Consider the following 15,895-nt stretch of genomic DNA (forward strand, 5'->3'; position numbering starts at 1 on the left):
TAAGTCTCATTATCAATAAAAATGATTAAAAATAACAAAAAATGACTATTTTTGATGATTTTCTGATAGTATATACACTATTTACTCTCATCGAGAAGATATTATCAGTGATTTTTCCTTTGATGATGAATTATAAGGTCTTATTAGGTAATTTTGAAAAAAATCACACGTTAACATCGAACTTTCCTCCCTCTTCAAACATTGCTCTTAATTACTTAGTGTCCTTTCACCCCTCTTAGATGGCGTACTCCGGGACGACTGTGTGCATGAGTTGAACAATCATGTATATGCATAGCCGTAGTTGGCTCTACCATGCTTTGAAGATCAATGCAATTCAAACCACTATGTTGTGCAAGAGCTGGGTCTTGAGTAATTAACTCAAGGGTTTCTTATGTCGAGGCTTTCTGATACTGTCTTCCAAAGAGAAAATCTTGTAGCTTGTGTGCTCTCTGTTTGATTGTACCATCAAGATGCTTTAGCACGCTGATTGCTTGAGCTGTTGGTAGCACTTTTGACTGTTGTCGAGCTTTTTCTCGCCATTGGTAGCTTGGTTTGCTTGGTGTTGTATGGTGTGGTGGAGTCTTTTGAGACTTAACTCGCCATTGCTTGATTGGTTTTACAGTTTGTGGAGAAGATAAATGATCATTTTTCTTCCAAATCCATTTCAAGTTAGGTTCCTTGCTCGGAGATGCTCGTCTCCGTGTTTTTACCCTTGGAACCTTCTTTTGTTTTGTCGGTGATGTTTTGGGCACCGAGATTTGAATCGGTTTATCCTTAAGCTGTGCTTTTGGTACCCAAATTTGCGTGGCTCCTTGCATGCTACTTGTAGCATTTGCTTGTCAAGGGGATGGAGAAGATTGATTACTTCGTGGTTTGGTCTGTTGATTGCTTCCTTTCCATTCCTCCTTGCTTGGTGCAATTGGAACAATGAGTTGCCCGCCTTTAGGTGATAGGTTGAGCTGATTTGTATCCCAATTTGGTACTGCTTTGTATGTCCGCATCTAGGGAATTCCAAGAATCATCGTCTCATTCATGTGTTCATTTGGTAAGCATACAAATTGATGAGGACATGAACATCCATGTACTATCACATTCAAGTTGACTACTCCCAATGTTGGGGTTGGGTTCTTGTTGCATCCTTTGATTGTCGCTATTCCTATTGTCAATGCTTGACTTGTTGCCTTCTTGTACATGGAATAATTGACTCCATTTACTCTAGCTCCTGTGTCGACCAAAGCATTGGTGCTATGATTGTTGAGTTGTACTTTGATGCGCAAGGTCCATTCCATCTAACCAGTCATCATCTATTGAAACTGCATCTTTAGGTAATTCCCATTGTCGGTCATCTATTTCCAGAGTGTTGATGGGAATCGGTATCTATTGATTCCTGAGAGCAGCTTTCTGTTTGAGTACCTGAAGCCGAGCTTCCTCTTGGGCTCTTTCAATAACCTACTGTCGTTTAATCCTCCTTTGTGTGGCTGCATGTATTCTTTCTAGCAATTCATTGGTTAGTGGAAAATTGTATTTCTTTAAACGACATCCACTAATCCAATTAGCCATTGGTTCACCATCTAAGTGGACAATTTTACTGCTCCACTTGGAGATACATCTTCATGATAAACGGTCCGTTTCCCTTCTTCTTAAACTTGAGAATGTGTTGCTTGAGGGAATAGACTAAAACTAATCCCCTTTCTTGAATATTTTTGTGATTAAGTGGGAATCAAAAAACTGTTTTTGTTTTCGCTTTTGTGCATAGATGTGAGCTACAGCAGTTAGCCTTTGCTCATCTAGCTTTTCCAAATCTTCAAGTATTTCTGACAATTCATGTCCAGTCTACTCAAGATTCCTTGCTACCCTTAATGTCGGCAATAGAAATTCTATTGGCAGTATGGCATCAAGACCATAAACAAGGTTAAAGGGTGTAGCATTTAAAGCTGTTTTGAATGAAACTTAATAAGCCCATAGAGCAGCATGGAGATTCATTTCCCAGTCTGTCCTTCTTGAACTAACCACTTTTGCCAGCACCAAGGTAAAATTTTTGTTCGTATGCTCAGCTTGTCCGTTTGCTTGTGGGTGATAGGGAGCTGATTTGTTATGAATGACCATAAAGTCATTAACCAAATACTCGATTACCTCATTGAGTAAATGAGTTCCCCGATCACTGAAAATTGCTATTGGCAGTCCATATCTCGTGAATACATACTCATATAAGAATGCAGCAATGGTTCTAGCATCATTCTTTTGAGTTGCTTTAGCCTCGGCCCACTTGGTCAAATAGTCCGTAGCTACAATGATATATTGAGCATGGGTTCTATAAGCAGGTGGCTATATTGGCCCAACAAAATCTATACCCCATTTTGCAAAAGCTCTAGTCCCCATCATTGGTCTTACGGGCATGCTATCTACATGTGTTGGCATTTTTGCTCGTTGACAAGCATCACACCTTCGAACATATTCTTTGGCATCTGCAAAAAGTGTTGGCCACCATTTGCCTGCCATCAAGATTTCTCTTGCGGTGGTCTCACTAGAAAAGTGGCCTCCAGCTAATCCAGCATGTGCTTGTTCTATAATTGGAATATACTCGTCTTCATTTGCACAAAGATGCAAATGTTGATCTTTGCCTATCCGATACAATTGGTTCCCAATAAGGGCATGGTCTCTTGCTTCAGTTGCATTTGCTCTTTGACGGCGTTTACTCATATCCTCAAGAAATGTTCGGCTTGATAAGTAAGTAAATAGATAGTTACTCCACTTAGGAACAAGTGACATTTGAAACAATGTTACATGAGGTATGGGTGTTTGCTTTTGACATTGAGGACAATCCTTTACAAAAGATCGAATACCACTCCTCATACTCGGCCAAAATACTCCAAGTCTCAAGATCCGTTGCATATTTGGTCTTCCGCAAAGTGAAGTCCTACTATGGTAACATGTGCTTGACTTAGGTACTATTTTCTTTCTTCAGGATTAATGCATAAGAGCAGTATTCCATCTCAATTTCTTTTGTATAGCCTACCAGCTAGTAATTGATACATAGCCAATTGCTTGATTAATCCGATCGTAATAGGAAGTGGTATTTGTGAATCCACTTGAGCTATTGTCATCAATGACACCATGTTTTCCGACCATCAAGGTATCATTTCCATGGAGAACAAATAGGCATCTGGTAGTTTGGTCTTCCGCAAAGTGAAGTCCTACTATGGTAACATGTGCTTGACTTAGGTACTATTTTCTTTCTTCAGGATTAATGCATAAGAGCAGTATTCCATCTCAATTTCTTTTGTATAGCCTACCAGCTAGTAATTGATACATAGCCAATTGCTTGATTAATCCGATCGTAATAGGAAGTGGTATTTGTGAATCCACTTGAGCTATTGTCATCAATGACACCATGTTTTCCGACCATCAAGGTATCATTTCCACGGAGAACAAATAGGCATCTAATAGATCGTCATCCACCCCTTTAGGTGATTCTCTTGAAACAATCCTTGACAAATAATCTGCTCATTGATGTGTGGTACCCTTTTTTACAACCACAATGAAATCAAATTCCAGAAGAATGATGAACCATCTCACTATTCTTCCTGTGTTGCATGGCTTGTTGACCAAGTACAACAAAGCTTGGTGGTCCACAAAAAACACAAACTTACTGGCTAATAGGTAATGTCTATACTTTTTAACGGCATGGATCATTCCTAATCCTTCCCTTTTGGTGGTGGTGTAATTCTTTTCCGTCATGTTCAATTGTCGACTAGCATAAGAAATAGGAAAGTCAATTTTCCCGTCTCCTGGTTGAGCTAGTATACAACCGATAGCAAAATTGGAAGCATCTACATGAATGTGGAATATCTTATTCCAATCTGGTGCTTTCAATATTGGAGCTGAGGTGAGAGCTTGCTTAAGCTTCATGAAGGATTCTTCACATGCCTCGGTCCACTCAAAGTGTGTAATCAAGTTATACATGGGTTTTGCAATTATAGCGTACATGTAAATGAACCATCAGTAATATCCACAATGTCCCATGAAGACTTGTACCCCCTTGACTGTTGTTGGTATAGGCAAATCAGCAATGACATGAATTTTTTCAATATCAGTAGCTATGCCATTCTTAGACACTATATGTCCAAGAATTTTTCCTTGTCTACCCATAAATGTGCACTTTTCAGGATTTAAGAAAATCCTATAAATTCTACATTTTTCGAATACCTTTTTGAGGTGTTCAAAATGATCATCTCGGATTGATGAATGTACGCCTAGATCATCCATATATACTTCTAAGAATTTCCTGAGGTATTCTTTAAAAGCATGGCTCATCAACCTTTGAAATGTGGCCGGAGCATTAGTTAACCCAAACGGCATAACCCGATAGGCAAAAATATCCCATTCTGTTGTAAAAGTAGTTTTATGTTGATCTTTTGGGTCAACCAAAAGTTGATTGTATCCCAAAAATCCATCTAAGAAGCTGTAATCTTCTTTTCCTGCAACTCGTTCTAAAACATGCTCAGTGATTGGAAGAGGAAAATTGTCTCTAATGGTAGCTGCATTCACTTTTTTGAGATTAACACACACTCGTAATTTTCCATTCTTCTTGGATACTACCACAATTGGAGACACCCAATCTGTGTGTTCAATTTCGTAAATGAATTCGTCTTCCTTTAGTTTTTTAATCTCTTCTTTTATCTTCTTGGCAAATGTTTCATTATACGTGTATAGCCTCTGCCTACTTGGTTTCGCATCATCTCTCATGGGTATAGTATGTTGATAGATTTCTGGATCAACACCCTTGAGATCCTTGTAAGAGAAAGCGAAGATATCTCAATATTATTTTAGCAAGCTCAGCAAGAGCTCTTCTTCTTTCTCTGTTAGGTCGGTTGCAATGTAAGCAGGTCTAGGCTCTTCTTTTGGTTCAACCAGATCTATCTTTTTAGCGTTTTCAGGCCCTTCTTAGGAATCTCCCTGTTTTCGTAGTTCCCTAACAGGTTGTTTGACTATGATTTTTCGATCTTGAAGAGTATACTTTTTGTAATGGGATGGAATACTCATTAAATCCTTACTATCCTCTTCCGTTGTTTCCATTTTGGTCATATATATCTCCTTTGGAGATTTTTTCAACTCTTGAAGTTTCGTTTTCCGCTCAACTCGTGTCATGAATGGCTTCTTATCCTGTTTGTTTTCTTGAGTACCCTTCCTTGTTTTTCTTGATATTTTAGACATTTTTAGATTTTTGTTTGAACGATATCGGCCAGTGATTTTGTCCTTGACGCAATCATTTGCATCTATCTGCATCAAGAATTGTGTTCTACTAGAGATTGATGGCATAGGTCGTGTTTTCACGTTTCTGGTGTCTCTTTTTCGCCTATACCATTTTTGTCTTCTTGATTTCTGGTTAGGAAAGTCAAAAACTTTTCCTCCCCTCCTTTCAAGAGTAGCTTAGCCCTCAAATGTTCATTTTCTGACCCCGAATCTTTTGGGGTAGCTGAGTGTTCATCTAACTCATTTGTTGCATCATAGTAGAGGTCTGAAAAGATTTGTTAAGCTTTCATCAAGTCCTTGGGTTCCTCATCTTCATCTTCAATGTTGAGGGTTGAAATCATTTGGATAGTAATTATGTCGTAGCCATCCTCATTGCAAAATAGAGTAGGCATAGACGTATTCACACATACATACATTGTTACTAAAATTTGAGTCCACTCGAATGGATCAAACAAACGCTCTGGAAAGGGTTCAGGTACATAGGGTTCGTCTGTGCAATCCCTTTCTAGAATATATTCTTCTCGTTTTAAACTCCCATTCTCTGAAGCTCCACACATCCAAATAGGAGTGTCTTTGTTTAACCAAGATGGAAGCTTAGTTTCAGCCGAAGAGACTGAATCAAACTCTTGTATGGGTGTTTTCAAGACATCTCTACAAGTGTGATCTTTTAGATTTACTCTTTTTATAGATCCCACTTGCTTCAAGTACATATAATTGTTGTCCCAATCTTGGATAAGTTGTACCTGTCGCATGAAAGGTCTTCCCAATATGATTTCATAATTGAGTTTTTTCCCAAAGTCTACTATGGCAAAAGTGTGTTGATATTCAATTCCACAAGAATTGACTATCACTTTTTCAAGTAGCCCTACTGGTCTCTCAATGTGTCCGTCAGCCAATTGCAATTTCATTCGAGTTTGTCTAATGGCTGGTTGTCCCCAAGATTCCCATACTGCTTTCGTGGCTAAGGCTATACTTGCTCCACTATCCAGTACTTCCATGGTTTCAATGTCATTATGTTTCACTGGAAGGGTGGTGTTTCCTTCTTCCCCTTCGTAATATTCTCCAACTCTGTTCATTGGAACAGATCGAATCTCTTTGTTGTCCATTTTTTTTTCAAAAATTTTAATTTTTTTGAAATTAGCCCCGTTATCCCCACCTTTTCTAGGGTTTTCTGTAGATCATTCCATAAATATGGTTTAAGTTTTAACAGTTCTTCCAAGGTAAGAGTGCATTGGATGGGTGTAGACATGATTGAATGAATGTTGTCTACTTCTAAGATCTGTTCATCTCTTTTTACTTGAGTGGTCTTACAAATGATGGATTCATCTTCATTATCTCCCAAGTAAGAGGGTAATGTTTTCAAGGTCAATGGTTTCGACATTCCTGAAGCTTCAGATCCGTAATCCCCATACAAGGATTGTACATCCATATTCATATTAGAAGGTAGGTTATCCAACCAAACTTCGTCTATAGGAGCTGCCTTTAGATTTAGGCTCCCATCATTGATCTCTCTAAATTTTTCCCATAAGTGTTCTGGCCAGTCTTCCTCTACGAATGGAATTCCGTCTAAGGCATCTTCGTTGTCCGGCACTATAAGTTCTGGTTCTTTTGTTTCAAGGTGGGGTTCTACCACCACATCGGGTTTTTCTTTGGTGTCTCTTATCACAAGCTCTTCCGGTTTTGTGATACTTTCAAGCTTGGGTTTTTGTTTTTCTAGCATTTCTTGCGTGATTCTTACCAAATTTTGATAAGCTTCCAGCTTAGCTGCTTCCATATCTGGAGAAGAATAGTTTTTTCATTTGTTTTCCATGTTTTGACCTGCTTTAAGTCCTGCTTGGTAGGCTTCCAAGGCCGCATTAATAGGCTCAAAAATTTTATCAAGCAAAATGGATCCTCCAAATTTCACGGTTGTTTCTTTGATTTCACTTCCAGTTTCTTTCATCTTTTCCTAGAATAGCTTTTTTTGCTTTCTCCTTGATTTCAATCCATTGTTTTTGTTTTCTCATCTCATATCTTTTGCTTCTGCTTCTTTTGATCCTTTGAGAGGAAACTTTCGTATTCTCTGAATCATCAGAGGAGTTGTGTTTCTTTTTCTTAGCCTGTGCTCTAGTGATTACCTTGATTGGAACAATCAATTCACTCTCTGATGAGCTACTAGGTATCACTTGGACTACGTTTACTACTGTTTTACCCTTGTTTAAAGGATTTTTAGGACAATCTTTCGAAAAGTGTCCTCCCTTTTTGCAACATTGTATGCAATAGGCTTCAACTAGCTTGAGGTTTTTGTCAGGCTTTGGACATTCATTTTTCCAATGATCATCTGCACCACAGTTGTGACAGTTTTTCGTTCTTGGATTTATCATGGGTCTTACCATGGGAGGTCTGACACCTTGATTAACTACATAATACATTGGTGCCAGCTTTGGTGGAGCATAAGTCACGGTTTCTTCCATTGGTGGTGGATGTGAATTATACCAATCTCCTTCTACAATTACTGTAGATGGACTAGGATCCGCATAGGGTGTAACAAGCACTAATGCTTGTTCATCTATGACTCCTTCAGAGTGCATGTACTTTACAGGCACTGCATTATGTCCTGGGTATGGAGGTTGTTGACCCAACACAGGTTGAGGTCTTTCCATACCCATTGGTGGTCTTTGAGCTTGGACCATATTAGGCTTATATATGTACATGGGTTGTCCTTGTGGCCTCATAGGCACGTACGGAACATTCCCATCATACTTTGGCCAGAAGTAGCACTCGTGGGTCTCATGGTTGGTCCATTTACCCTCAATTGCACACCATTTTTGTGGCCTAATTGGTTTTCCCTATTGAGGTATCCCTTGTCCTGGTCTCCTCGTAGGTGCTTTTTGCATGTTGTTCATCATGTCCTTCATCCTTTTGAGCATATCTTCTATGGCTGAAAGTGGTGTTGTAACAGCCGTTCCCACTTGTATTGGTTTAGTGGAAATTGTTTTCTCGCTTTGGTTATCCTTAGGGACATCTTCTTCATTAAAAATATCACAGTTGTCTCCTAAGTCAATAGCATCTGACACACACTCTTCTAGAGTTGTATGCTTTTTACTATAGAGTATAGCATGAAGTTCTTTGTTTAGCAGTCCCTCTAGAAACAAAGATACAAGTCGTTCTTCTGCAGGTATCTCTAGCCCTGGGCATCTAGCAACGTATTGTTTCATTCGAGTTGTACATTCCCTAACACACTCACCATGTTTCTGTTTAAAGCTGTAGATTTGAGCTACCGTATTACGTTTGATCCCCGTTTTGGAACAAGCAACTACAAATCCTTGAGCTATGTGTTCAAGTCCATGATTGACCTTGGTGAAATGTTTTGGAACCATGTCAATGTTGTTCCTTTCAATGTCATTCCAAACCCCTTGAATTGAGTATGGAAATCGAATATACATTCTGCTCTTAGCATTTTCTTAAAGCTTGCTAAGTGGTCGTATGGATTCCCTGATCCACTATATTTTTTGACCCATTTCTGAAAGTTAGCTGGTTTGACGCGTTTGTTTGGTTCAACTCCCGGTCTCCTGGCAGTTGGTCCTGTTCTGAGTCCTTCAAACCATTCTGTTGGAAATAGTGACTCATGTAGCCTTGGACTGGCCTTAGTGTCACCCAGTTTTCTACGTGATGAGGTGGTTTTTGGTTTCTTAATATTACTCTCAGATGATCTCTCATGGTGTTCATCTCTTGGAATGGTTTCTGGTCCTTGGCCCAATATCCAATCTCTTATGGAATACCCTTGGTATTTGGTTTGTTCTACCTCCTCGGGAGTCATCATAACAAAGTTGTTGTTATAACAATCCCTAAATAGGTAGGTTGGTAGGTTTGCTGATCCCTTATCTTTGATCTTGAAGATATAGATGATCTTCATGGTCATTAGTTGTCCTGAATTGGCATCCAAAGTCCACAGAAGATCTTTTATGTTTCTATCCTCCCAACAATAGACCCCGATCCTAGGATTATCCGTACTAAGCCGTTTCAAAGGCTTCAAATCTACTTGATCGTATCCCTCGAATTCTAAAGTTGGTGGTCCTTCTTTCGCTGACATATCTGGGATTATGATGTTTACTTCTAACCCCCATTTGTCTATCACGTCAGGGTTTTCGACTTGTACATACTGAGTTCCGTTTCTATCCATGTACATTTTTCCTTGTTTGTTTGCCCTAATCTTCTTTGAACTCAATACCATGGTCATCAATGCGAACAACATACTCCTTGTTAGGGTCAAAGTAAACCTGGGCTCCATGGCGGTTAGTCTTATAAAAAGAGAGTATATGCTTATAGCGCATTGTCCTTCCGGTTTCTGAGTGAGTCAAGTAAGAAGACATTTCAGATGTTGAATCTGAAAAGTGTCTGAGACTTCTTCAAGAATTGTGTGCAAGGAATTGCCTTGATTCACGTTGTCTTCGGTGGACACTCTACTGGAGGTTTCTCCGTGTATGCCCTAATTTCCTAGTACATGACCAGATCTAAGGTTCATAAAGACTGGTGAAGCCCTGGATAGAGTACTTACCTTTGGATTGACTTGCCGTCAATTTCCACTTGACTTGATTGCAACCTCTGCTGAATTGCCGATTCCTCGTCTGCAACCTGATTCCTGTACAAATTTGATCAAGTTAGCTATTCTTCTATAAAGACAATAGAGTTTTTGCTAACTGTCGTGATTGGTCTATGTGTATCACTTCAAATCGAGCTATGGGTGTCAGCAATTGACTTTCAGATTCGACTTTAGCACAAAATCAAAGGATTAATCTGCAACCTGGAAACTAAGTGAACATGTACCAATTTGGATCCGATTGAACCCAAAATTGCCTGGTGGCTTTGTATTATGATGGTCTAACACTTTACAAGTTCAAAAGTCAAAACTGGTGTCCCTAACTAGCAGAAGTAAATAATCATAATTATTTACTTTTGCTAGTCTTTTACACTTTTTTGGCTTGGTTTGGCAAGTATACAAGCTGTTAAAGTCCCTGGACAAGTTTCAACAAATTTGGACAAAATCTGAGCAAGTTTATCAACTGTTTTGTGTCTGCAGACTCTGATTTCAAGAATATGGCTTAATTCTCAATTTTGTGATCCAAATTTTACCAAAATTGATTTGTGGGGTCTACTTGATATGCTTGACCTTGTGGTATACTCAAATTTGAGCAAGTTTATCAATTGTTTTGTGTCCGCAAACTCTGATTTCAAGAATTTGGCTTAAGTCTCACTTTTGTGATCCAAATTTCACCAAAATTGATTTGTGGGGTCTACTTGATATGCTTGACCTTGTGGTATACTCAAATTTGCAAAATTTTCAAATTTTGAAGCAGATGTAAATAATCGCGATTATTTACTCGAGCTAAATTTTTGCAAATTTATCCCAACTTTGACACAGATCTATTAAGCACCTCAAGTAATGGGCCCTAGCCAAGTTTCATCAAGTTTGGACAAGTTTTGGTCAAATGGTGATCAATTTTATGTCGCAAACTAACTTTGAAAATTTGGTCACAATTTTCAATCGAGTGATCCAAATCTTACCAAATTTGGTTTGTGGGCTTATTACAACATAGTAAAACTAGTGGTATACTGACTTGGTCAAAAAAGTTAAAAAATGGGACAGATGTAAATAATCGTGATTATTTACAATTGGCAACTTTTTGTATATTTTTGGTCAACTAAGCATGTACACGTATTTATCACATCAGTATAAGCCTATGAATCAAATTTCAACAAGTTTGGATAAAATTTTCTCCAATTTACACTCAAGATTCCGAAAGTCAGTACAAACTTTAGTTTTTACCCAATTTTTTGTCAGTTTGGTGATCCAAATCTTTTGTGCCTTTACAAAAGTTGTTTGTACACATGCAATGAGTCGATGATATGAACCTTGGTCAAATCTGATCTAAAAGTTAATAATCGCGATTATTAACTTCAGGCTTGAAATGAACCAATTTTTGTAATTTTTCAATGGACAGTCTTTTTATGAGCTAATTTAAGCCTATGAATCAAGTCAAAACTTACTTTGGCCTAAAATGTCAAAAAAAGTAAATAATCTGAGTTTTGGCCAACTCTTGAAATTTTTACCTCGAAGTGTCCTTGAGCTTACCAACTGGTTCAGACAACTTTTATGCTTACTCTCCAATTGGATGAGTGGTTTCGAGTCTTTTCGTGTTATTTCTAGCCATAGACATGAAATTCTGCAACTTCCAATAACAACTCACAATGATTCTTTCAGAGAGAGCAATGTTCTGAAATCCACCTCGGATCCTACTTACCCTACTCCTAGATTCTCATGCAATGGGGTTGTGGAAAGTGCCCACAAACACTCGTTTTCTTGTCTTTTATGGTTTTCTGAGCATTGATATTAAGACTTGTTTCGTCTACCAATCATCTTCAAAATCCTAATCTATTTCTACAATCCTACAATCCTAAAGGCATTTATCAAGTACGCTTACTTCCAAGCTACCTCTACACAGCAAAAGATGACAATCTTAGGCTATGCAGTTTCTAAAAGAAAATTTTGATTCTCTAAGAGATCCTAGAGGAAGTTAAAGGATAACTTCACAAGACGCTCATATTTTTCCCTAGTTTAGGTCTCTTCGATCCCCGTTAGCGGCGCCAAATGTGGGACGCATGTTTAACCTCACCATCCTATTTTATTGCAGTATTAACGAGAACCACGATTAAATTTTCAATCCATGGGATGAAGTTGACTCGACTAGTGCATAGAGGCTACAAGAGGTTGTCAATCTCTCGGAAAACAACTAACAACTCGCATCTAACTCAAGCTACACTCAAGTGACTGAAAGCACCAAATGCCAATCGCTCATCGACAAACAAATCACATCCGTTACAGCATCAGATGACATCCAAACATAACAAAACTTCTAGGACATGTTTATAAGACCTAAGCACACATGCTTATGGTCTCAGACCCCACTTTAGGTCAAGTTCCAAAATCGCGATTATTAACAGCAGTGGATTTTTGACCTAATCGTTTTCAACCTAGAATGCATCTAAATGCTTAGCAATGATGCCCCAATATCCCACCTATGCTTAGTATTTTATTTGAAAGTGTAAATTTCTAGTTATGATGAAATTAGACCGCACGTCGACGATGCCGAAAGCTATGAAATACTGTGATGTGTTTACGTGAATGCGTAGAGCTCTTACCTGCGGTTGCAATGCAACAAACGCGACTTCAATGTGACAATCGGGGAGGAAGTAGGAAGCGCAAGAAGGAGAGGAGTGAGCGCTATTAGCTCACACTGTGTATTTCATTATCCAAAAACTTAACAGTAACTTACAAAAATTGGCTTTTATACCTTAGCCAAGGTTTTTGGTGGTCAAAACTAATAATCTGGGAGTTCTACCAAAGATGGGTAATGACAGGTTGATACAATCTAAAAGCTTGTAGCCTTGGCTCATTAATTACAGAGTTTATCCGAGAAAATAGGAGTTACAAATATTCCCGATTTATCAAAATAATAAGTGTTTTACAATGAAAATTCCAAAAAATGGTATCTGTGTTAGCTTGCTGCTAACACACGCACACACACACACACAGGACCAAGCTCACTCATTAAGGGAGTGAACACAAAAAAGAAAGATAGAGAGGTGGATGGTCCTCTGAAAACAATCTTTGAGTTGTGACTATCCTCATCCTAGCTGTGCCACCTCCATAGTTAGAAAGAGAGGGAACATGGTCCTCTAAAACAAGTCTATGAGTTGTGACTATCATCATCTTGGTTTGCCACCTCCAAAGCTACAATAAGATGTCTCTGTGAATATATCTCAAGTGAGAAGTGACCCAACTTATGTGATGTTTAGAATCCATGATCTCTTGGAGAGTAGACTACCTCTATACAACGTCTACAATCTACCTTGTATGTTCTCATAGGTAGAAAAGTGCTCCTAGCACTCAACCTCCTCTTTGCATAGCTTACAAAATCTCTTTTTGCTGGGAGTATCATCAACTCATCCTTTCTCGATCCATACCCTATGTGATGCTACCTTGAGCTGGTCAATAGCTACGCGTGAGGTATGAAGCATGTTCGTGTCCCTCTATCTAGTATAGAGGGAGAGGGGGTGTGGGGGGATGGGGGAGAGATTGTCTTGGGGGGGAAAAGCAAGCCAAGTAGTACAAGGAATACATCATAGGGAGACAAGGAAAGAAAAAGAGAGAAGGCTAAACTCACTCATCTAAGGAGAGTGAGTAGGAACCACTCTCACTAAATTTGTTTCAAGGTAATCAAAAATGGAGGGAAAGGGGAGAGAGAGAGAGAGAGAGAGAGAGAGAGAGAGAGAGAGAGCGGGATACAATTGAGGCCTCTAGAACCTATATGGAGTGATATGTGTATCTTGAAGTCTCAATATCTTATATAGACAAAGGCAAACAATAGTACTTGGTCATTGACTACTGGGGAGTACTAGAGAGAAAGAGAGAAGAGAAAGAAACAAAAGAGTGCCACATAGATTTTGGTATAGGTGTAATTCTTTGCTTTCTCGGCCCCAATACAAGATTTTTCCATGTGGACGAATCTTAACCAATTCAAACCTAGGTACTTGACCTAGGTGTTGTACATGTTAACACACCAAACAAATTCAGACCTAGTTCATCGACTTAGGTTTTGTGCATGTAGATCCACCTTTTGCCAACCAATGAGAGCTGGCAGAATTGCAGTTTGACCAAACTATAGAGAGAGAGAGAGAACAGAGAGCCGAATTGTATGCAGCCTCGTGCTGCCTAGCGATTTGCTTGTTGCTAGTAGCGTCGACTGCCCATAGTTGTCGTACCACCCCTGCACGCGGCCAACCCTGTCCGCCGGGTCGGCCATGGCAAAACTGTAGAGAGAGAGGGGGGGAGAGGTCACTATGTCGCGGGCTACCAATTTCAAAGTCGATTGGCTCCAGGTACGAGATGCAGGGCGATGTGAGTAAAATACATTTTCCCTAACCGATCAAAATAAGAAACTTTAAATTCTCCCAGTTTTTAGATCAAAATTTGAATCTTTTGCCGATAATCACACGAAAACTTGTGTAAATTTGTCAGTTTTCTTAAAGGCAAGCTTAAAATCTCATCGGGATTTTAAAATTTTGGCCAATACATTGGACCTGGGTTTTTTCTAGCTACAAGTGTTAAGCGTGAGGACGTCAAAGTCTTCAGCCTGAAGAATCAAGATTAATGGTGAAAGACCCTAGACTTGTAGGGCTAGAAAAATACATTTTTCCTTACCGGTAAAAATAAGGGAAAACTTGAAATTCTCTCGGTTTTTAGGTTAAAATTTGAAGCTTTTGCCGGTAATTACACTAAAAACCTGTGTAAAACCCCCAATTTTCTTAAAGGAAAGCTCAAAATCTAACCAGGATTTTACAATTTCAACCGGCTAAAATACACTGGACCTCGATTTTTTTCTAGCCTTGCAAATCTAGGGTCTTTACAGCAACCCTCCAAGCCGCCATCACCATGTGTGCAAGTCATGGTCTGATGAGCCGTTGGCTTCAATCGCACTCCTCATCCAGCTTTGTTGATAGCCTATCTGAAAATTTGATGAGGCAAGCATTTTGAAACGATCCATAGACAAATAGAAACATCTCTCATGAACAATTCAGTGCAGAATATGGTGTCCACGGGAGTTGGTAAATGTGTATAGCTCCAAGGAGATGCAACAACATTGTAGTAGAAGTCAAGTAGTCAATCATGCAGGTGCCTACGTTGCCAACCAGGATCAAAAGAATAGTCAAAGAGCGGAAGCAGAAGCTAATTCTTTTTTCCACACAAAGAGTATCTTGGGTGCATGTATTATAGATGAAGCGCATGTACATGACTACATCAACAACTCTACTACAATAATATGTACTCACAAATCAGATGTCCAACACTATAACAACCTTGCCTTGAAAAGGTTGTACAATCAAACTAATACTACAAAAGTTGAAATGAAGACAAACACGGGTAACATAAATGTCCTTGAATAGTGGATCCTAGACTCTAAGTTCGATGAGCTGTATCCGTTTGCAAGAATTTACATGTAGCACATATATCTGAAAAACATTCATCTGTACTATTATTATTATGTATAATGTATATACTTGTGTGTTTGTGTACTACGTACATATGTGTGTATATACATGTGTGTGTGTGTGTGTGTGTGTGTGTGTGTGTGTGTGTGTGTGTGTGTGTGTGTGTATGAGCTAGTGTGAGCATTACAATAATATATACATATAGCTATATATACATATGCGCTAGTGTATATATGTATAACTATATATTCATATGAGCTAGTGTGAGCATGTCTATATATACAGATAGCTATATATACATATATGTATATGTATATTATAATACACATGTCTGTAAAAACATTAATTTTTTTTTAATATCTATCTATATATGTATTATTGTATCAAAAACATATGTTGCGTATATATATGAATGTCTATGTGTGTATCTCTCTCTCTCTCTCTCTCTCTCTCTCTCTCTCTCTCTCTCTCTCTCTCTCTCTCTCTCTCTCTCTCTCTCTCTCTCTCTCTCTCTCTCTCTCTCTCTCTCACTCACACACACACACACACACACACACACTCACTTTTGTCCACCTTGTCAAATTTTAATGAGGATAATTTCCCTCACTTTCTC

This window comes from Adiantum capillus-veneris, chromosome 21 (assembly GCF_014529385.1).
Source record: "Adiantum capillus-veneris isolate H3 chromosome 21, ASM1452938v2, whole genome shotgun sequence".
Classification (NCBI taxonomy): domain Eukaryota; kingdom Viridiplantae; phylum Streptophyta; class Polypodiopsida; order Polypodiales; family Pteridaceae; genus Adiantum; species Adiantum capillus-veneris.